The sequence below is a fragment of the Dryobates pubescens genome, chromosome 18, assembly GCF_014839835.1.
Source record: "Dryobates pubescens isolate bDryPub1 chromosome 18, bDryPub1.pri, whole genome shotgun sequence".
Classification (NCBI taxonomy): domain Eukaryota; kingdom Metazoa; phylum Chordata; class Aves; order Piciformes; family Picidae; genus Dryobates; species Dryobates pubescens.
The window spans coordinates 9,901,626-9,925,948 of NC_071629.1; the positions used below are offsets into that span (position 1 = coordinate 9,901,626).

The window sequence follows — 24,323 nt, forward strand, 5'->3', positions numbered from 1 at the left end:
CGTACTAACCTTGCTCTCCAAGCAGCTTTTGTAGAAAAGCTATTAAAAATGGAGAGGGAGATAGTTCAAAGGGAGGTCTCAATCCTGAAAGATGGCATAACACCCCTCTTCCCGCTCACACCTCTTCCTTTGCTCCCCTTGTATTCCTCGAGGCTCATTACAGAGATGCTCAGCGCAAAACAGAACTGGATTTTAGACTGCATGCTGAAATGCTCCTTGCTTTCATAGAGAAACTGATTTTACTGCATCTTAAAACAGTTATCTTTCCAGGATCACAGAGAAGAGGGATTGCAGTTGTTAGAAGTGTCAGCCGTATTGACTTTATAGCTGCTCCTATAGACATTCATAGCTCCACAATATTTACACAGTAACAATACTTGCACTATTCATGGCAAACCTGCCCCAATTCATTCCTGCACATTAGTGAAAACAGCACTGAGAGAATACAACTCTGCATGCAATGTGCTTAGAATTTCATTCCTTGATCTCATTTGTGACCACTTGCTTCCCTAACAAATACATAACACTCAAATAAGGCAGAATTAACAGAAAAAGATAACATAGCAGCTGTTAAGTTCCCTATAAGGCACTATTCCACAGTTTTCCACTTAAACACAATTCCAGGGACACAAGACAGAGACCACCTAGCTCTGCCATCAGGAAAGGTAAGTTGCTCTCACCGTACTCAGCGCCATCTCACAGTACCCTACGGTGATTCGTAGCACCTGAAAGGGATAAACATAATTCTTGATGGGGACTTTTTGTCCTTTGCATAACCAGAGACCGGCCTTCACCTGTATATCTTTTGCCAGATTTGACTGGGTGAAAAGGAACATTTCATTAAGCAAACAAACAAACAAAGCCCCCAGAATTTCAGAAACTGCTTAGAGAACATTTTCACAAAATATCTGGCAGTAATCTTTTAAACAGCAGGGGGTTGTTCTGATGCAAGCCAAAAGCAAAGATCTATTTTATGGGGCCTAGAATTGCTCTGCCAAACAGATATCCTTGTTAATTTAACTGTAACATGAAGCAGTGGGAAGAGGAGTGGAAGAAACTCTCTTTCTGTAGTGCTTTTGGGGTGTAAAGGGGCTGGAAATAATCAGCCAAACAACCCCTGGGAAAGTTTCTAACATAGTCTCTCCCCAAACAACTTTGTCACTGCACGTAACATAACCCTCAGTCCTCCCTCGATTACAAGGTGGGCTTACTTAGCTCATGTACTAGATGAAACCTGACCACCAAAGCCATCAAAAACATTCTTCAACATTCAAAAACATCTTCAGCAAGGGCAAGATCTCTTTGTTTTCTTTTCAAGGCTATTTAGAGAAAGATTTATTTTTAGTTGGGCACCCTGAAAAACAAATGGCCTCTTCAAGTGGCTCTTTATTTTGTGAAATGGTTTAAACGTTCACTTTCCTTTCCACCACTAAAGACCTCCTGATAAACAGCTCAGACTGTTTGAGAAAGGCTTAGAAACAGAGAGCAGACACAGCTTCCCATACAGCTCTTTAAGGCTGTTTAATATTTTTTATTACTATTTTCAGCTTGAGCCTCAGTCTGAAGTAAAAGATTTCTCAGAGTACAAATATTTTGGAGAGCAGGAGAAGTCCATACATTATAAACACTTATTTTGTACTTCTCATCGGGAGTACATTCTCAGCTCTCTCCCCCAGGTGCAGAGGTCAGCACCACCAGCCCTGGCAGCCAGCACCCTGCCAGCAGGGAGGACTGGCTGCACAGGACACAAACATGCTCCCGAGAACTCTCCCTCCACCTCCTGTCCCACAAGTGCATCTTAGCCCAGGACACACACAATTTTGACCCACGAGCCTCTCTCTTCCAAATGGTACATAGAAGACACTGTTCCCTGCAGCCTTAACTGGATAGCTTTTAACATGTAACCTTCTGTCCTCAGGAAACAGCTGTGGTCAGTCAGGGAACAAATGGCTGCACGTGTGAAAAAAAACCATCCCATCCCAGCCAAGCAGCCTCACCTGGATACACCCATTATCTCCTGAAGAGCATCCCAAAGGTTATTTGCCTCACATGTTGACCCTTTCCTCCCCCTTGCACTCTAGCAGCCTACCTGCATCTCTGAGGGGCTCTTCCCACATATTGCCTCCATAAACAAGCCACAAGTTACTTCCATGGGGCAGCTGCCCTACACCTTCAGACACTGGTAAACCAGGGCTTGAGCTTATCATTTGCTGGCAAGGTACAACACCCATGAGATCCTGAGCCCAGCAAGTATGCTCCTACCTGCCTCTGGTTCCTCATTCCTCTGCAGCCACCTGTGGGCTTAAAGCTATGAAATCCAGCTTTTTCTGAGGCCCAGGTCTCCAGCCTCTACCAAATCAGGAAACCTCCTCCTCCTCCTCTCTCTCCTACACTGCCAGTCCCTGCCCAGTAAGAAGTGATTCACGCCACAAGAGCAGCCCTTCTGCTGACCTCACCAGCATATGAATCCATCCTCAGGCTTGGTTTTGACCTGACTTCTGTTTGGAGAAAATGTGTCCCCCCGACACAGCTTTCCAGCAGCGTTGGCTACTGCACTGCTTCGAAGTGCAGCCACAAGACTAGCACACCTGGAAATTTAAAGGTTTTCAATGGCTTTGTTCTGCAAGATATGAAGCAGTTTAGACAAAGCTGACTGCTGCCACATACACAGAGGGGCTCCAGCATTGTGCGGTATCCACTGAAATTGACTGAGGCTGGCCCATCTGATCTTCCTTCTTTCCTCTTGTGTGCACCTATTTTACCTTCTCCCTTCTCCACATATTACTGCTAAAGCATCAATCACCAAACACTTTCAGGACAAAACTCCTGTGAGCTTTCAGGTACTGTGTAAGTAAAAGGGTGGTCCACAGAAAACTCTTAAACTGTACAAATGGAACAACCTACCCTGCTCACCTGCAGCTGGTATCCCTGCACATTCCCAACCCATCCCTGGTACCCAGGAGCAGGGCAGAGTGCGTGCACACCCACACACAGGGTATGGGCTTTCTGGCATCCTTGGCCACCAGCTAGAAAGCTTTAGTTCAGTAGAGGAAGGTCTCCCGTTGCAGACTTGGATCTGGAGCATGCTGGAGGAGCAAGCTGCTGCCTAGCAACACAAAATACTCTGCAGGGAGGTCAGAGCATGCCCCCGTCATCCCACTGCAAGAGGTCTCCTATCCACAGAGAAACACCTTCATAAGCATAGGATCCTTAGCAATTTCTTGGAAGGCCATCCTTCACATCACCAGTTAGAGCCCTTGCTTAAGCACAGACTCGCCAAATCCTGAAGAGTGCTGCCTGTGCCATGGTGAACTGCCAAAAGCCTTCACTGCTCATATTTGCTGCAAGGGCATCACACCCCACTGGCTTACAGAGCCCCAAATCCCAGCCTCTCCCTCTGTCTCCTCCTCAGCCACTTTTCTACTGAAAAGCAAGAACTTATCCAACTGTCAAACAGCTTCCTCCCAAGACTCACCTCCTGCCTCAGGTCTGGCACAAGCAAAGGTTTTCAGTCACTATGTCCTTCTCAAAGCTGGCCTGTTACTACCTCCAGAGGGAATTCCCTTCCCATGCACTACACAGCAGCAGGGCAGGCAGTCATCTGCTCTTGCAAATGAAATATCTGACAAGATATCACAGACCACCCGGCAGCTGCACAGTTCTATCCTGACAGCAAGTGCTTGGGGTGAGTGCCTCTCTGTCATTAAGACAATCACATGCACATGATGCCTGGGCACTCTGAAACAGCCCTTCCCCAACGCTCTTCCCCACTCCTGCACAGAGAGCAGCTCACCTCCCCTTGCACCAACCTCTGAAAACACTCTGAAAAGTCTCTAAGCTACGTGCACTCTGATGGCAATATCGTAACAGCCGCAAACCCCACGCACGCTCTAAAAATACGGTATTTTTTTAAGTAGTCAGGATAAAAACAAGAGAGTATAAACAAGAAAGTATAAACACTGCAGAAGAGCACAAGAAAGTGCCAGTTCCTGCGAAGATGGTTTTTTTCCTCATGGTACAAGTCATAGTTTGGGTGTTTAACCAGCAAGAGCAGAGGTTTCCCCAAGCACACACACCTTTACTGTAACTTTGAGACTCTGCAGCTTATAGCATTTTGCACCTTAAACTTCAGATTCTGTGAATCTTATTAGAGACAGTAGACCAGGGACAGGCTCTTTAAACCAGCTGCTTAACCAAGCACTTGAGAGAGGTTTCATGCCCTTTAGCAGGTTTCCATCAGACTCCCAATACAAATAAGCTTTATTGCCCCAAAACTCACAGAGGTATCTAGAGATTTCAGAGTCTCCCATCATTCAGGACACCACCGCAGTACCTCAGAGGGGCCATACCTCCAAAGAATGGCACCTTTTCAACAAGCTCAACCAAGCTGCTACATTCCCCCCCCCAAAAAACCAACTCCGAGTGTATTTTTAATTTAAACTGCTGGCAGCAACACTTCTCCCGGCCAGCCCCACGCAGGTTTGCGGCGCTGAGCAGAGCCCCTCGATACTAACCAAGTCCTCCCTTCGTACCAAAAAACACTTCGTGCGCTTCCACAGCCGCAGGGCCCGATCCGGGGCCCGCGGAGCCTCCGCGCCAGCACGGACAGCCCTGGCCGCGAGCCGCCGCTCCTGGCGGAGACCAGCGGCAGAGCTCCCGGAGAGCGAGGGGGTGGCCGCCCGCCCACAGCGGAGAGCCGGAGCTGCGGAAAGGTCCCTTCGGGAGCCCATCGGGAGCGCCCCACAGCAGCGGGATGCCCCGATCTCCCTCCACCCACGCCGGGGCTGAGGAAGAGACACGGCAGCAGTTGCCCCTTAGTCCGCACACCGCGGGGGCGGCATGGAGACGGTGTTCGTTACATCCGAACTTTTCTGAATTAGAGGGATGATTAAAAAAAGGGGGGAAAAAGCAAGCAAGCAAATAAATTAACAGGATAAGAGCAGCACGGCAGGTCTTACCTCCTCGGTAGCTCCCCTCCTACGTCTCCATGCCGGCACAGCCCCGTCCAAGGCCGGGTTGGGGAGGCCGGCAGGCTCCGCGCGACTGAGGCAGCACCTGCGGCTGGCGGAGCGGCTGCGGACCTCCCGTCTGCGCGGAGCGCGGCTTCCCGCCGCCGCGGAGGAGGAGGAACGGGCTCTGCCCCAAGTCGAGTTACGGCGGGGCGGACGGGCGGCGGAGCCACTCTGAGAGGAGAGGGCGGCGAAACCGCTGTGATAGAAGCGGAGAAGGGCGGCGGGGCCACTGTAAGGGGAACGGGGCAGCGGAACGGGGCGGCGGAGATGCTGTGAGCAGAGCGGAGCGAGCGGGACGCCGCTGCCCCCCGCGCCGACGGCTCCGCACGCGGCAGGTGCGCCCGCCCGCCCCGCTCAGCAAGACGCCGCAGCGCCCCCTTGCGGTCTTTCCACGCCGCTGCCCGCCCACCGACCCCCGGCCCCACTAGCCCAGGCAGAGCATCGCTGTCGGGCACAGCTGCCGGCCCGGGGGGCTCTCTACCTACCCGTTCCGCTTCCAGCCAGTCCTACTCTGCACCGGGCCCTGAGTGACATAATGCCGCCTTTAAAGCCAGACGGGGAGGGGCTGTGGACACCGGTATGGGACCCGTGGGGCTCCGGCCAGGAAAGGTCCCGAGGAGAACCGGGACCCGCAGAGAAGGGCTTGTCTTCCTCCAGCTGTTCTATCACCCGGAGACACCTCCGGGAAGGAATTCAGGACCAAGAACGGCAAGCCATAGGCTGAAATGGAAAGAGATTTACTAAAATACAATATTAATTTAAAACCCTATTATTCATGCTAATGCTAATAGAAAGCACACCAGTTCTAATCTCCAGTGGAGATGCACTGGTGGTGAGGTGCACACTCCCAGCAGTGGATGCTGGATGTCAAGCACTTGTGAACACCATAGCTGCAGTGAAAACACAATGAACAGCAAAGTTGGCACTGGGAACAGAATGATGGGCAGGATCTTGCAGGGATGGCAACCATCAGGGAAGCGTCAGATTTTTAAGGAGTGTGATATTTATGGTATGAATACTTCTGCTGGCTAGCTTGGGTCGCTGCCCTGGCTTTCTCTCCTCCTGGCTTTCGCTCCTTCTGGCTTTAGCACTGATGAAGAATTTGATCACTACGGAGACCCCCATACCATGGCTGGTCAGAAGTGTTTTACCAACTTGCTTCTCACCAAACTGAGTGTTGCAGTCTTCTCAGGAATGCAGCCCTCCCAAACAGAAAACTGATTCTATGATTCTGTGCTAGTGAAACCAGGATAGGGATGTAGAAACATAAGGACTTTAAACCAGTCTGGCAAGGCTCAGGTCAGAAAAGGCAGCATTGATGCAGCTCTGAGTTGGTGCCAACATACACCAGCCACACCTGGGGCCAGGGTACCTGATGGGCACAAACACACACCCCTCTTGGAGCACAACCCCAGCTCCAGTGCTCTTTCTCCCACTCCTCTGACAACACTCAAACACTGCTCTGAGAGTAGGCTGCCTCCACAACTTGCTTCAGATCAGTTTCACTGGAGAGAGGTGCAGCTTGGCCAGGGGTTGCAGCATTTGCACTAAGCCAGGAGAAGCTGCTTTCAAACTCATTGTGCATTCTCATGCCATTATTAGCACATATTTCACCAGGCTGCCTTGAATTAGACCAGGTTAGGTTTCTATTCCCTAACTCTGCTTCTGCCATGGCACATCCATACTTTCTACAGCATGCTAGCGTTATTTTTAGTTTGCCTGTGCTGGTTTTTGTTCACTTTTAAATATCTCAGAATAGCTCCATGCAGAATATCATCTGCTTCTGCATTTTGCTCAGTCTTAGGAGGACGCTGGTTTGTTGTGATACAGGCAGAAAAACCACAGGCCATATTTCTGTAAGTTCACATCACACTCATGTGAGCAACATGACTTTACAAAGCCATTGCTTAGGCTGGCTTGTACTATGTCATAGGGCATGTGACCCCTGTGAGGCTGCAAACACCAAGCCATGCAGCAGTGAGAAGCTCACAACCTAAACATGCAAGTAGCATCCAGGTAGTCACAGGAAAACATCTTTCTCCAGAGAACCTCACCATAGAAATTTGAGTCCCCTCAGCAGCCTCCTCTCAAGACAGGACAGCTGAGAAGAGCCAAATCCTGCTCAGTCACACACACCCACCTCAGCTACACATCAGTGTCAGCATCTTTGCAATTATTGATGTCAAAGCCAAGAAAAGACTTGGCTCTGCTTTCAGGTCTTTATCACATGTGCAGAGCCAACAATTAGAAACATTGCCTTGTTACCCATAAACAAAGCAAATCAGAAGTAGATGTCACACAGGGACAACAAAAGTAGCAGCATTTTTAGTGATTTCTCCGAGTACAACCATCATCTAAGACCTCTTTTGACTTGAGGAGGTGCTGGGGATGAACAGCATAGAGCTGCTTTGTTCAGCAAGGTGAGGCCAAGAACAACCAAACACAACGACTTTTCCTAGCCGTAGGGAGGGCGCAGGCACGCACAAGGTATTCTTGCACACAGTAATGAGCAAAAGCTATTGTAGTGCAGGAATATGACAAAACCCCAATAAACTAGCCCATTTTTACCACCTGTATAAATCTTTTCACTAATTAGAGTCGGTATGTTGCCAGGAGACCTTGCCTCTCCATGCAACATAGACTTCTTCACCAAGACGCTAATACCTTTACTGCAATTTATAACCTCTGCTACTTCAGCCACTCTTTCATTTCTCCTGGCATGATTACAGTGTAAAGGTGCTATTTTGTAAATTATTTATCAAGTCACTTACTAAAATCACTTTTTAGCTGAATTAAAAGATTAAAAGCCTAGAAATAAAACACCCCGTGGACTTTGAAATATGTGGTTAGGTAAAGCTGTATTTAATGATACCTTGGATTTATTTTGAACTGTAAATGAATACATAAAGCAGGATCATTAGACATTCTTCAGCATTTTACAATAAGTCAAAAACCTTAATTATTGTGCTGCACTATATTAATGCATGCATTATTCATAAAGAAGAGGGGAATATACCACTGACTGAACTTTTTTAGAGCTAATTTCCCACATTCTGATCTCATCTCAGCCCACTGTGGAAAAACAATCCATTGCACAGACAAGAGTAATATGATCTACAGCTGTCAGTCTTTAGGTAGGCTCAGCAGGAATGAAAAGAGGAGTGTGGTGTTAATGGAGCTGAATACAGAGCAGAAGAGATCAGCCTTGAGAGGAACTGTCAGAACAGCCTGCCATGCATTGAGCCGTACACTAATATGTGATATACCATTAAAGAAGTAATGAGACCTATTTTGGCTTTTGTTCCCATGTGTGAGTTCTTTTAAATATGTGTGATAAAAACAGGTTAGGAAACCCAGCTAAGACATCCCAGGTGCACCGTGTGTTGCAGACACACAGAAAGAACAGAGAATAATGCAGGTGATGTTGATAAAAATGGGAGGAGAGAGAGAAATTATTCACATGATTGTACTTGTCCATTCAAGAAAGGGATGTCCAAAGAGACTGATGAACTTGAGCAAGGTCAAGCAGTAAGCCTGTGGAGAGCCAGGAACTGAATGCATCACCTCCAATCCCATTTAGTTTTCCAATCCTTGATTTGTTAAATCTTTCCACTCTTTCTGCTAAAGAAATTATTTCATGATGGAGTATTCTAGGGTTTTACTCCAGTGCCAGAGAATTCAGCGAAAAAGACTTTTCCACTGACTTCGGTTAGCTTTAGAAAAGTCCCCAGACACACTTTCTTAATCAATTTTAATCAATCTATGCATGTACTCACCCACATCCCTTACAATTAGATTGTGGCCAAACATCCTCTTCTGAATGCCACCAGCGGAGCTTGTTCTCCCAGCTGCTCATTTCTCACCTGGCAAGGACGGATGGATCTGCCAGCTGAGAGCCTTGCACTCTGTCTTCCTCAGTCAAATAGGAGAGGTTTAGTTTGACTTTAAACAGCGGAAATTAAAGAGTTCCCACCTGAGCAGCTTGCTTGGCAGAGCTGGGGTACAAAGTGAGCAGCCTCCAGCATGAATAGGGTAATTTAAGGGGTCATAAATTGCCCTACTAAACCCTACCACTAACACAGCTTGTTCCAAAGTGGCCATCATCCATGGCTGTGATCAGGAAACCTCCAGTCTTGCCATGAACCTCTGCTTCTGATCTACATGATTCTCACATCTTTCTTTTCAGAACAGGAAGATGACAGGATGAGAGAACTTATAGCTGTGCAAAGTCCCATTTATTAACTGTGCTTTTGTATATAGCAGCACAGATTCAGGTCTGACCTTTGGGAAATATGTGTGTGTGTATGCATGTATGTTCCAGCTCAGAAAAGACCTTGTGATGACCACCATAAGCAAGAGGAAATAAGGCTGAAAGCTAAGTTCATCTCTCTGAAAACAACAACAACCCTTCCCAAGAATTAATTTCAGCAGACAGTGATGCAAAGCTGGTAGACTACCCCACTGCAGCCAGGCACAAGCATCCAGCCTCCCTAAGACCAGGTTACAGTGATAGACCTGCTCTGCAGCATCACCCTCTCCCATGCTGCATCCACCATTTCCAACCACCCTGCATCCTGCTGCCCAGGGCCCCATGCTCTCCACAGGCTGCTCTGCCAGCAGCACCCACATTGCTGGAGCAGAGAGAGGCGGAAGTGCTGATCCACAAGGATGTGAGATGCTGATGCTGCAACAGCAGAGCACGGAAGGGAGCTCATCACAGAGAGTTGGCAGGGCTGCATTTACACGGGACAAAAGCCAAAGAAAAGAGAGCCTGATGTGAAAGGAGTGAGGAGGACATCAGTGGCTGGATAACACCGGATGAAGGATTAGCTACAGGAAGGAAGAAACTGACAAGGAGAGAATCCTGCCTGGCTGGAAGCAACCATGATTCTGATCACCGCTTGTCAGCAGATAAACACAGAGCTGCAGAGTAACATATTTCCAGTTCAGCTCTGCAAAGAGGGAGTTTTAATAGGGTGCCAGTTCCCTTCAGTTGGAGGGACTCACACAATAATGTCACTGCTGTTTGCTGAAGTTGCACACAGACAGTATAAAGCAGCAGTAAATGCCAAGATTTCAAAAATCATTTTTGCATCTGACATTCTTCTGGGTTATTTCAAGTGAAAGATAAATGTACTATCTTCCAAGCAGTAATCATATTTGATACCAACAACATACACAAGTACTTAAGTTTGGAATAGCTTAACTTTCTCATTTTTATGCTTGAAAGATGAAGATAAAATTATTAAGCATTTTGCATGTAGGGTCTAAGAGGAGTGACTGCTCTGCATAAGTATGTGGATTGGAAAATAAGAATTCTGGTCCCCAAAGACTAACAGCCTTACAGCAGAGGTAACATCTTCATGCAGTAGGCATTGTATTTTTGTAAAAGTAAAAAGACACAGCATGCTGACTATTTGCCTCTCTCTCTTCAATGGTCAACAGTCAAGAAAACAGAAGTAAAAGCACTGTTTGGGATTAATTAATATCAGAAACAAATCCTAATTTTCCCTTCATCCAGGAAATAGCTATGAAGCTTGTTAGGGAAACTGCTCAAATGGAGAGTTTTTTCTCTTGTCCAGAACAGTTTGTGGAGCAGGAATGTAAAATCCACTAGCAGATAGTGGAAATACACTTCCATTTCCCGTTAGGAATGGGACAAATACTGCTTCTGACTTTTTATTTTACTTTCTAATGGGGGAACCAATAATCAGACAGGAAAAGGCAGGGTAGGGGAAAGGAGTAAAAATAATAAGCACACACAAACACACAAAGTCTCCTCCTGGTGATTTCTGTCCTCTGGATGGGACATAGCTACAGAAACAATCGATCCAGCAGTTCTGAAACTTGTGGTGAGCATCAACAACATCCTAAAGCAGGTCAGCCCCTAATAATAGAAAAGACCTCCATCAGCCCCTTGTTTCTCCTCCCTTTACCCCCTTTCAGTTGTGTTCTATCTACCAGCAAAACTGTGGTTGGCAGAGACACAGAGACTAAAGATTGAATGCAAGTTGTGCTTCTAAGCTCTTGTGGGGTTTAGAGAAGCTAATCGACGTTGGATTCACTTGTATCCCACAAATCATTTTTGTTTGGCATTATCTAATCATAATTGCAGAAATCCCACTGCATTGCAGAGTTTGGCAAACTCATCTTGGAACAGCTCATTTGGTGCAAACTTAGATTATATTTTAACTTCAGTGATGAGAAATTACTGAGAGGATGACAAGCACGGTTAGTTTTAGATGCCACAAGCTGAGGAAAAAGAGGTAAGTTACCTAAAATGATCTCATCATATTTGTAACTTTGTCCTCATAAAATGCAAATTTCTGCAAGTGGATGGTTTGAAAAACCTAGTTTCAAAAGCAAAAGAAAATAAAGCCTAGAAATCAACAAATACTGATGGTGCTCTTCTATCTTTTTCTATTACAGATTTATTTTCCCGTCTCCGTTTTTCGATGGCGCTTCAAGAAAAGTGGAAATTAGTACAGCATTTTCTTTACTTCCTTGTGTTTGTAGTAAACAAGAGAAGTCTTAAATATATTTGTAAGAATTGTACTATTTTGCATTTCAGATTATCACATTTCAGGCCACAGAAGAGAGCAAATCATAACAATAAAGGGAAGGTTACAACAAATGTTCTGAAACTCTGGACTGATATCAAAAAACCCACAAATTACTTTTCAGGACAGAAGCTACACATACATGGGGTAGCTTATAGCTCATTGAATAGTGGCTTTTCCAGGTCAGCTGGCAAGAGAAAAAGAAAAATGTTTCTTCAGACAAAAGTGAAATGGAGTTTCAGGGCAGGGAGAAATGTGGTAAAAATAATAATAATCAACTCTAAGTGCTGTTCACAGATAAATGGTGGATTAAACTGTGAAGAAGTGTCTCTTTTTCCAGTTGTCCAGCACTATCACTAAAATGTGAAGTTCAAGGTTAAATTCTAGAGTCTGATACTTTTGCTTCCCAGAAAGATAATGGGCTTCAACTCAAGAAGAACCACTGGGCTAGCCTGACACATCCAAAAGCAGAATTCTGCTGTTCCCACTTATGTCTGCACAAGGGTCCTGCCTGGCTTTGCCCACTCACATGCTGCAGTCAGTGATGGGGCTGCCAGAGAGCACAGGAAGAGCCAAACACGTTAAATGACCCGTGTTGTGCAGCCACAGCAGCACAGCTCCTGGCTAGGGTAGCTCATGCCAGGTTCCAGGTGGGGAGGGCTGGAGAAGGGAGGTGTAGGAGCCTAGTTTGGCTCCTTTGAGCTCAGGCCTCAAAAGCCAGAAGCATTAAAAGGCTCACGTGCCAAGACCCTTTCTCAGGCCCTTGCTTCACCTCGTGGGCAAACACAGGCATAAAGATCCCCTAGCTTTTATGCAAGGTAGTATTTTGTAGAAAAGAGGTTTGTTCATTTTTCTGAGGTCTACATAATGAAATACATTTGGCAAGAAAAAACTACTCCACACTTACACACCTGCATAACCATCCATTCACCTGGCAGGCTGCTCCAGCACAACCTGTTTGGGTAGTCCTCTCTTTTATCACATCAGCAGTTCAAATCTGGTGTTAATAATTCGAGGTCTCTCTAAGCATCAGTAGAATCCTATACTTTGGATGAGATGAGGGCAAAAAAACCAAACAGTAAAACATATTGGCAGCAATCAATAAAGCAAAGATATGCTAAAATATTTTTTTCAGCCTTACCTGTTTTAATGCCCAGGAATAAACACTTTTCAGGACATTTTGGGCTCTGTCATCCTCTGTTGTGTATGCATTCTAAAGCACAGTACATCTGTGATGAGAAACATTTATGGAAATAAAGGGATATGATTTAATCTCAGATTCAAAGACTAAACAGTGGCTTTAGATACAGCATTTGGTTGGGTTTTTTTTTCACTATGCCTAAGCCAGTCCTGCCCTCCAAGCTGTCAGTGAGTTCATTTTCTCAAAAGCAATGAGTGTTATCAAAGACACAAAAAAACCCTAAACAACCAAAACAAGTCAGTAGAACTGGAGCTAACAGATTCAAAAACACCTTTGATTGCCAATGCTTTTGGCTTGTGACAGCACGGTAATATTCTAAAATTGGCTTGAATTTCTGTAAGAAGCTGTTCAGTGTATTCCAGACTTGAGGGTTTCTTACCTATGTAAAAATGCCAGTACCTGGAAATATCAAGCACATTAGAGTTATGGCCTGCCTTAAAAGAAACAGAACATGCATGCTGAAACTACTTCTTTCATTTCTATTTTGAGTATTAATATTCCCTGGTAGAAAACAGGTGGAAGACAAGTGCCTAGATATGCCTGCTCCGTGCAGGCACACACTGCTTGTGCTCCCCAGCCTCCACCTCCATCAAACCTCCAGTGTGCAGCTGGCATCAAACTGCAAGAAACCAGTGTTTGGAATTCAATGTATTGCACCAGACACCAGAGCAAAGCAGATATGTGAGCGGTCTTGGAATGGGACATCAGAGACAGCCCCAGCTCAGGTAGAAGAACCACAGCATTGACGTAAAGTGCTTCAGAAGAATAAAGAAACATTCTTTGCAGTGTAAACTCGACAGTCCAAAACCTTTTCAGAGATGGACATGTCCCAAGACTCAAGAAAAGGGCAGGTGTTAGGAAAGAGTGAGTTCTTTGCTGAGCCAGGGAACAGCATGAAGAGCAGTGAAAGGGGATATGTGAAATGGTGAGGAGATGGGAACATGATAAAAGCAACTGAAAAGTGAAGAACTGAGTGCAACCTGGTGGAGAAACCCAGGTCGGTATCTCTCATGACTACATAAGGGGAAGTGGAAGCAGATCAGGTATGAAAAAGAGCTAAAATCTTGCTTTATGAAAGGATTCTGGTGACTGGCATATTTGAAGAGCCCCAGAGAGGTTGTTCATTAAGAGCCCTCAGGTTGCGGGAGCTGCTCAGATACCCCACCCCATGAGCAAACCCATCAACACTTCTCTGGAGGGATAAAGGCAGCATTGGTCAAACACCCAACTCTGTAAACACCAAGGAAAATGCAGAGAGTGTGTGTGGGGACTGATGGGAACAGAGACAGGAAAAGGGTGACAAGAAAAGGGTTACAGGAAAGCATCATAATTTTAATAGAGATGCTGTGAGGATGACTCAGTTTAAAGACTACTGCAACAATATATTCAAGAGCAAGCCTGACCTGAAAGCTACAGACCATTGATTGAAGTACATTTCAAGTCCAGTTCTCTTCCTAAATCTTTGTGTTAAATCTCTGGACGCAGAGACTTAGGAACTCTGGACTGCCATCAGAACGGCAATGCTTTGCCTATCAATGGTACCCTAAAGGTTGTTGTAACTTCTCTGTTCCTTGGAGAGGGACTAAGACAGTGTCGTGCTGACTTCAGGGATCTGAGATCACTGAATCGTGTCCTCCTTGGAGTAATCAGAACCAGGAGAAATAACAGAAATAACACTTTTCACAGTGAAAAGGGAAGAGAGTTTTGAAGGACTCCTCAGATTTACAGAAGTGACTTTTCCACTGTTCCTCTGATAGACTTTGCCATTCCTTCCTCTGCCTCATTGTCATCACAAAACTGGCACAACTCAGGCAGCAGAAGTAATCTACTAAAGGTGATGAACACAATATACAATGTTCTCAAAAGTCCTCAGATCAAGGTTTCTTAAAAATAAAAATTGTAGAGCAAGAATGAGTGTTCAAGGGCAGTCAATCAGTTGTGAGAATTATATCCTGCCTTTAAAACACACAGTGGATAACAGTTTTTAAATGGTCTCTGTAAAAGCTACTATGTGTACTATACCTTGACATTAAGTTCACAGTGAAGTACTTACCTTCAGGATTCTCCCCATTTATAGGTCTTTTATTCTGCTTCAAACTAAGCAGAGCAGCTGCTCCAGAATGTAAAAAGAAAGAAAGGGAAAAAAAAAATTCAAATATATGATTTACTGCCAGACTCCCAGTGAGCCAGAGGGCATACACCCATTACTGCAGGCAAGCAACAAGCAAGCAAAAGAAAAACGATTCCGAGGAACAGAGGGAAGGAGAGGGAAGAGTGTGGGCTGGGCAGAGAGTTAGCATGCAATAGCTCATTAATGTGAGTGTCTACAAGGCTGGTCTGACATCAAGGAGGTTGCTACAGGGCTGCAATGGCATATATATACAGACAAAAGAGGCCATTAGCTTCCAAGAACCACTTATTTATCCCTTTCTGTAAAAAGCAATGGGCCCCAAGCTCACAAAACCAGTGGGAAAATGCTCAGCTTGCTTTGTTGGTGGATCCTGGGGACTCAGCCAGGAGGTCAGCAAGTTGTCTTCCTAGGTAAGGCTCTTCCCTACAGGCTCTTCACCCAGACACCAAGAGCAGGCTACTGAATTACAACAGCTAGGATGATTTACACAGCACTTGATCCTGCACAAACTGGGAAAGAAAGACTGAATATCTTCCAGGGGCAGCAGAATTCTTAAGGGATATTCATCCAGCTTGGTGACCTTGCTGCAACAGTATAACCTCAAAAACCAGCACTAGTTTCTTCTAGTTCCAAAGACTTTCCTTATGATTTCCTCATGACTTAGATCAGAGATCAATTTTCACTGACCCATTCCTTTACAAAATTCTCCACTTACCTGCCCTTCTGCACACTCAGAGCTAAGGCTGTTCCCCTTCTTCTGCTCCCATTAGTGGGTAGGCTGAAAAGTTTGCTTTGCCTGTTACATTATGATCTCTTTGATTTCTTCTTAGGAAGATCACTCTGGGCAGATTCTTCAGTTCCTGTCTGAATCTGACAGCTGATCACCAGCCTGTTTTGAGCATGCTGCCACTGCAGAGCTGGGCCATTTCAGAATAAAATTGTCTCTGGGAACCACAGAGATCCCTTAGCAAATAGCAGTACCTTTAGCCAGTAACTATTCAGATTAGGGGCTGCACCTTGATTATTTATAAAAGTGAAGATTTGAGCTATTAAGTCAGCAGTGAACAAAGTAGGAAAAAAGAAATACGACTACAGAAAAGCACGCAGGGATATTGATGCAACTGTGAGCCCAGCTCAGGCAGAGGAGCACCATTTCACACTCTCCAGGGACAAACCACAGCTTCACAGTGTCCTATGGATGTGCATTCACCCTCCAGTGCATCCAGCCTGCGGCACACCCAAAGGACCATGGGAACCTCTTGAGTTACTCCTCTAGTCTCTTCCAGTGCAGCTTGTTCACCCTCTGCTCACTGTCCACCCCAAACTGAGATGGCTACAAACACTGCTGTGTCCCTGCTCTGGAGAGGTCTCCTGCAACACTGACAGTTCAGCCCTGTGAGGGAAAGCACGTTCGTCTCCTTAGCACGTCATCCCATGTTTTTCAGTAGAAAATTAACATTGCACATATCTAATTAATGGAAAACAGGGATAAACAAGCAGATTGCTTACTTCAATTATGTGTACAGTGCCTGCAGGGTTACCATTTAAAAATCACAAAGAAAACAGTCAAAATGGGTAAAAAGATGCAGACAGCGGTATACAATCTGTAGCTTACCTTGATGATGACTAAAACACCTCTGCCAAGAGTGCAAAGAGGGAGGTTATTCTTGGCAAATGAGTATAATCCAAAATTTTTCAGTCATCTGTAAATAACATTTACCTGGAGCAGCTTTACATAATTAAATTACTTCCTTATGAGTATTGCACAGACCCATCTGCACAGAGAAGAAATAACTTGCTCAAAAAGAAGACAGAGAAGGAAAGCAAGCAGAATCTCTCAATTAATTTACTGAAATTCCCCCAGAGGCAATCACTCCAGGATCCCCCAAATTCCATGAAGTCAAGCATCTGCTTTCCTTGCAGCTTAACTTACCAAAAGAAGCATTACCTGGACAAACAACCCTCTCTCTAAGCAGCTTAACAAGTTTGTGTAAATGTTTGAGCTGCTGTAAAGAGGCAAGAAAGTCATTCCTTATCCTATTTGGAAAGGTAAACAGTTTTCTTGTTATTTTGAGTCCTTCAACTATTTGGACTACCAGATGGATAAGATGAATGCTCTATGGGAAGGCTATTTTGGGTGACACGACTCACGTGTAGCAAAAGGTTCAAAACTGGGAGTGAAGAGTGGTTTCCAGTTCACTGATTTTAGCAATCAGGTGCAACATCAAGAACTCTGAATGACTTTCTTTGTATTTAGTAAGAATGTTAGTGACATTGATGATCAAAAATCATTGTTTGGCTGCATTTGAAAATTAAAATGTCCAACAATTCCAGCACATTGAATTCCCCTGCTACTCCTCTCTGTAAACTAGCTGACTGGGGGGAAAAAAACACCCCACTAGAGTTATTTCTGACACCTTCTGCATTCAATAGATGTCTGTGTTCAGTACTAAGCAGAATGGGTTGAGACATGTGGCATTTCACCTTTCTCCTCTTCAGCTGGTTCTTGCTTTATTAAGAATATTGCTCCCTTACAAAACAAAAAAAAAAAAAAAAAAAAGGTATAAAAATACAGTAACTTTCTGTTCAAAGGTCTCTATGGGACAGGAGCCTCATTGATGAAAATTTAGCTGTACAGTAGTAGAAAAAGGCTAATCGCTTCTTGTGAACTACTGGCTATGCTCCTGGCAAATCAGATCTGCCACATACAAGAAGCCAGCTGTCAATTCTGCTTCTTGGTGCAATGAGGAATTGCCTACCAACAATATTAGACATGAAAGGTGCCATTAAAGATGGCCAGATTCAGAGCTCGGTAGCACAGGAGGGCTTTGAATCAGACTGTCATCCAGATTTGCCAACAGAGGCAGTTCGAAGCAGCATGTTCACACTGTCCCACATAGGACATAGTAAATGCAGATATGACAGTTATCTGAGCTACAGAGCTTCTGAACATGCACATGTCCAGGATATCTCATGCCCAAACCTACTGCCAAAATGAAGCAACAGGTTTTGGTCTGCCTAAATGAACACAGCTTGTAAGCCTGGCTATTTCTTTGGTAACTACTGAGCGGAATTAGTTCTAACGTACAGATCAGAATCTAGTCCTGGGTTTATAAAAGTCAATGCAAACTGCATCAAGTAGCTCGACCTACTTTTCTCTGTCTATCTGGAATTCATCCCTACTCTGCCAGTTTGTACTAAATGTATCCAATTCTCCCAGGCTCCGGAGTCGCAGGTACGACTCAGAGCCACAAGATAACTAAATCATATGCGTGACTGAAATACCCCAGATAATCCGAAGCATGCAAAAGAGCTGTAATCAATTTTAGAACAAAGTCAAATGTGCAGTCATTTATCCTACTTCCACTAATATCTAAAGATAAATAAGGTCATGCATTAAATATTTCCATCACTTTTGTTCCAGTGGTGAGAATCTTCTAGCAAGTACCAGAAAGTAAAAATAAACATCAATGAAGTGCAGCAACACAGAAATGAACAAAAAAAAAACCCCACCTGGTGCAGTATGTTTGCATTCAGCACTGATTTTTCCACTTGGCCTCCCTTTCCAACAGGTGAAGGGGTGAGTTTTGGCAACTCCATCAAGTGAGCAGAAATAGAGGGATAGCAGGTTCTTTTTTTTTTTCCCCTTCAGGAATCAGAATTTCATCACCTGTATCCCAAATACAGAGTCAAATACACTTTCCATTAGATAGGCACAGTCTTCTCTGACAAAAAAAGGTCAGACACTTGCTGTATCAGAACGACACAGGGAGCTTGCTTTCTCAAGGTAGATGATTCCAAGGAAAGTATCCAAAACAAATGCCAATTGAGTATTTCTGAGGCTGCACAGTCATTTCAGAGCACATGGTCTACCAAGCCTCATGAACCTTTACCCTGCTCTGCACCTCTTAGTAGACATAAGGAAAAGACATACAGTTTTGAAATGTTGTTCTTGGCATACTCTTTACTTTAAGTTTTGTAAGATTTTTGAAGGAAGTTGCCTGCTTCTGCTTTTGAAACAGCCTCCTCTGATTCTAGCTGGAACATGGTGTTAAATTGTTTTTAAATGAACTGAATATATCTGACGAGTGTGGCATGTAAAATCCTCACCTGTTTCATATCTAAATGTATCCCCCAACAACACAGGACCTTGTGGAATTGAGATCTACTGGTAAAGTTTTGCACAGAATAAGAAGAATTTGTTTATCTATTTCAAGACTGTCACCTTTGAGTTTCATTGGCCATCCCTTTCATATCCTGCAGACACAGAGTGAGGAATAGCCTTGCTGCCCTCTCTGTGCCATTCATTATTGTACATCCTTCTGTCAGTCTTGTTTATTGGCCCACTCTTAAAATTAAGTGGAGTTTATCGTGCCTAATATTGTCTCAAATTAAAGTCCCCCTTTGCAATTATTTCAGCTGCCCTTTGGCCCCCTTTCAGTTCTAGCCTTACTTGAAAGGAGAAGATGATTTTGCATCCACTTCTACAGCTACAAAAGAGCAGTAATAAGAAGGTCTAAAACAGGAATACAGTAAGCAAGGAGGCTCCCAAGTTATTAATATTTATTTCAGGCTGATATCTAAAGGCATCAGCTGAGCCAGAGTCCTATTGTGATAAGCTACACAGCCATGTAATACATGACAGTCCTTGCCCAAAGGACTGCACCATGAGGGATGTAGGGATCTCAGTGAGGGAGAATTCATATTGCACATTTACTTGTCTAAGTAAACTCACTGCCTTTCAACTTCTCAGCAGATGCAGCCTGACTCAGTGAGAGCATGGGGCGTGTTTGATAATAAGAGCACTTGCATTTCACCCCCCACATAGGGATCTGGTCCTTGCTGTCACAGCTCCCCATGAAGCCTTTACATTGAAGCTACAAACAAACCCTTCATAGCATCTAAATCTGCATATTGTCAAAACACAGAGCTAGGCCATCACAAACCAAAGAACTACAGTGCTGGCAGTAGTGAGAGGCAGAAAGGCTTAGAGTTCAGGGAGGAACCTGCCTGCTGAGCAGCTGTGGAGAAGACAAGCACTGACCCCATACTCACATGCAGCAATCACTTTAAAGTATAAAGTATTTCAGTGACCAAAATTGCTCTGATCCAGGCCTTGGGGAGAATGTATTTGGTAGTAAATGGTCTGTTTCTAGAAAATGCAAGTGCCAGTATTAGTAATGTCATCAATGAGAGAACATTTCAGAAACATCAAGTAAATAAATAGAAAAGTCTAAATTTCATTTGGAAAGTATAAAAGCACTTAAATGACTTGGACACAACAATCCACTCCTTACAACCCCTGCTGCTTTCTGTTAAACCAGCTGTGTAGGAGTACCAGGACAAGCCATTGCAGTACCTGAGCTCATCCCTTTCCTCCCATTTGGCAAACAATTCCTGCTCTGCTCCCAGCTGCCATCCTCCTCCTGAATGAGCCCTTTGCCCTGTGACTCCTCCTCATTTCCTTGCTCTAAGCCGGAGAGTTTGCAAGAGCTCCTGGAAGTGGACAGGCATGTTTGTTTGCCCACATTTCTCTGCTGGGAAGAATTTGCTGTGAGATGGTTCTGAGACCACAGGAAAAGGCAGGATGTTTTCTATATAGGCATAAAGGTGGCTCCACAACAGCTCTGTGTGCTGCGTATGTGGACATTTTAGCAAGAGAAACAGAACAAAGTGAGAAGGAACATTTGGAAGTAGACAAACAGCTTCACCAATGAACAAGTACCAGTCCCATGAGCGTTATCACCCTTCAAGTACAGTTTGGAGAACATAAAACCATCCAGAGTAAAAGAGCAAAAGCAGTGATCAAGGAGCTCCTTGAGGCATGAAAGGACAGTAGGCAGCCCTTGATTGTTTTTCTTTAATTAAGTGCATATTAGAACTAGTCACTTATTCAAGATGCAGGCAAGAACTTTTTTACCAGTTTCCACAAGCTCAGATCTTAATCCAATTTCCTTTAATGATTAAGGAAAAGGTTTTACCACCCTCGCGAGATATGTCAGCTGTCCACAATGATTGTGATGGTGACAGTGACCAGGCTATTGAAGAATTCTTCTCTCCTTCCTCTGCCCATCCCTTTCTAAATATCGTTCTGATTTTGGGTAGGATCAGTCTCCTTCACCTGCTTGTATTATACCACAGGTCTATTTTCACCTGTGAAAGAGCAGCTGGGCTCCTAATACAGAACTAGAAATGGTACACAGGTGACTGCAAAGCTGCAGGTCATAATTCCTGCAGTGTTTCAGCATGAGCAGAGCTTAATATAGTTTTAATACAATTACCCAATTATCAATGTGTCTGGTTCTTGGCCTCACACTTTGCATTTCCCGTGACACAGGCAAATCATCCAGACACACCATCAAAAGCAGTAGCGGGGGGTATAGTGATCAGACATTCTGAAATGGATCATAAACTTTAAAAATCCCAACTTGTAGACTTTGGGAGAGAGAAAGGATAAACTGCTGAACAGAAGCCATGCTTGAGCCGTGAATAAGACATGGCACTGCAGCTCTTTCTGGTTTAGAACAAATGCATTAAACATTTATTACACCAAATGTTAGTTTAAAACAATCATTAAAATCAGTTTTCTCTCTGTCCACTGGAGATCAGTTATTAATTTAAAGCTGATGAAGCTTCCCTAATTTCAACATCGTTATTTCTATGCACACATAGCAGGAGCCATTATATTTTAGATTCATATAGTATCATTGCTTAATTTATTTCTCACACTGTCTATCTCCTCTTGCAAACCTTTATCCTTTATCCTGATCATGAACATTTCATTTAAAAATTAGTTTCTTAATGACCATTTTCTGAAAATACATGGACAGCATGCACAAGGGGGAAAAGTCAATTTAGAGTATTACACACAGATTGATTATTTCTGAGCTGAATCATTTCTGCTCTTTTCTGTCTCCTCACATTTTGTTTAACTAGTCATTCATCATTGTTTGTTGGTACTTCGTTCTTTGCCAAGCTATTTACTTCCCTTCCTACCTGAAGGCAAGGATGTCAGCCCATGTTTTCTCACACCTGTGTTATCTCCTAACAGAGCTGGAGGCTGGACTACCTCTCGCTGGTGCCCAGTGGCACCATCAATAGCTGAGTCTAGAGGGTGAGACCAGATGGCTGTTGGTCCCACACTGCCTCACCAGCATGGACCTGAAGCAGTAAGCAGCCCTGGTGCTGGCTGGGCTTTTCAGAAGACAAGCATAGGATGGGCAGCACTGACTGCAGGACAGCAGGGATGATGTCTTAGTTAATAATGACTGCTGAAAAGGGCAATTGAATCATTACCTTTTAAAACACATTAATTTACAGTAATTAACATATAGATCTTATCAGATTAGGACTAGAAAATTGCTGCCATCTACTGCTGGAAAGAAATAGGCGAATACTGAAAGACTCTTCCAAAAGCAAGCTACAAGCTACAATTACCTTGAGGAAGTTTATCTCAAGTGCAAGCCTAGCTTGCAAGTATGAGTGGGGAGGGTGGTTGCCCCACACAAGCGAGGAGGATGTGACCCTGAAGCTTGGAGGTCAGGATATCAGGCTGGGCAGACAGTCAGAGTGCTCTTCTTGTGCTGTAAGCAAACACTTCTCATTAACAGAGGAAGAGAAATAGTAAGGTTAGCAGGCCTCTTTCACACCACACTGTGCAGAGCTGTACTTTAAAAACATCCCCTGGTGCCTAAACAACTCCCACTTGTAACACACAGACACTTCCCATCACAGGAAAATAGCTTAAATCTTGGAGAAATCTTTTACTTGGGATTCTCCATTTGCTTAACATTTAAGAGGCATTTTTCTCTCTTCTCCAAGTTCAGCTTTACTCCTTATAACAGCTCAACTGAGTTAGAGGGCATGAGGCAGTCTCCCACATGTCACTGCTGGTTTGAGGGAGGTTAACCTGGTAAAGACCTTGTGTTGTCAAGGATTCATACATAAACTTTATACTGGTCTACAGGCTGGGGTTCCTCCTGAGAAAGGCAGAGAGAGAAGACTGCAACAACGGGAGGATTTAAGAGTCTGGACTAAGCATATTCTAAGTTTTGAGGGTGAAACTAGAGTCCACAAACTGAAATTCCTATGTCCTGTTCCAAATTGCTGTGTCTATCAAGTGTCCTTGTGCTTCCTCTTAGCTATGGTCAGTCTCAAACTCACACTGATGTTCTACACTAACAGCTTATTTTCCCTCCAAAGCATTTAACTCAACAGCCTTAGTCCCTGCAGGACCAGCACCTCTGGAGATTTTATTTCCTCGTACTCATATGAAAGCTGTATGACTCCATCAACCTCTCTCGTTCTCCCTGGCATGCTGCTTCTTTAAAGGCTAATTTTTCCACTTCCTTTTAAAGCATATCATTGTCTTCACTGCATATGCCCAGCAGTCTCAGGAATCCTGCCTGCTCTGCTTAGTCAAATACTCTCTGCCTAATTCCATGCACTGCACCCTTGCTTGTGCTTTTGCTCAGAGATCACCATTTCAGCACTTCTTCCCCCTCTCTGAACCAACTAACAAAATATTGCATGAGAGGACAGGGAAATACCTTTGCTACATTATGAGATCCATACATCAGGTCCAGTTCCTTTAAATGGGTCATTGTTAGATCTGCTTTTCCAGAAAATTGCTCATCCATCTAGTGTGTTACTTTTGCCTTAGGTGAACTCCACTAGCTCTAACATTTGCCCAATTTCCTTACAATATTCTTTCTCCATGGTGAAGAGAGCAAGCAGAATGTTTTAACTTTCCTCTGAGGCAACCACTACTTTTGCAGAGCACCAGGGCACATGGCTGCAGCTGAGCACCTTTGGCAGCAGTTTTCACAAAGTCTTTGTCCTACAGGGGAAAAAAAATGTCAAATCTGCTCAGTCCAGCCCTGCACCAATCTCCCCAGAGCAGCTGTGGCTGTTCAGCTCTCTTGTGACAGCACAGATGCCACCACCCATCTGCATGCATGACTCTGCTGGTAGCTCACAAGGAGAGACAGACTGACAGAAAGAAATGAGACCAAATTAGACCTGTGTGAACTACAAGTCATTTTTCATTTCCTCTTAATTCTCAGAACTATTTTACTCTGTCTTGGACACAAGCACATGAGAACATCAGTTAGACCTCAGCCTAGACCTCAGAGCAGCAATAATTAAGAGGGGAAAACCTAATAATTTTCTGGAGTAGCTCTCTCTTTATCCTGTACACACACTGTGTGCAGCACGTTGATTCATGTCAGCAATTAAAGCCTGCTCTTTTATCTCTAACACTTTCATTATATAGCTGATACCTCAAAGTACCTGAAATGCCCAAAACAGTCTCCCCATTCCCCACCACCAGTGGGTTGGAAAAGAAGAACCAAAACAAAACCAAACCACTACCTAAACCAAACCCCACCTTTGTAAATATATTTCTACACATTTTGACA

At 44.3% G+C, this 24,323-nt stretch overlaps 1 protein-coding gene across 2 annotated transcripts in view; it reads right to left on the bottom strand.

Annotated features, from left to right (window-relative positions):
- IL1RAPL2 (interleukin 1 receptor accessory protein like 2) overlaps nucleotides 1–12,612 on the bottom strand; it is a 381,248-nt gene extending 368,636 nt beyond the window's left edge. Inside the window, exon 1 of one of the 2 annotated variants that reach the window (XM_054169506.1) lies at nucleotides 12,484–12,612. The gene's annotated coding sequence lies outside the window, so the exon portion shown is untranslated. Of the gene's footprint in view, nucleotides 1–4,958; nucleotides 5,318–12,483 lie in introns of those variants that run through there. The other variant, XM_054169505.1, reaches the window with a different exon arrangement.
- Between the last annotated feature and the right edge of the window lie 11,711 nt (nucleotides 12,613–24,323).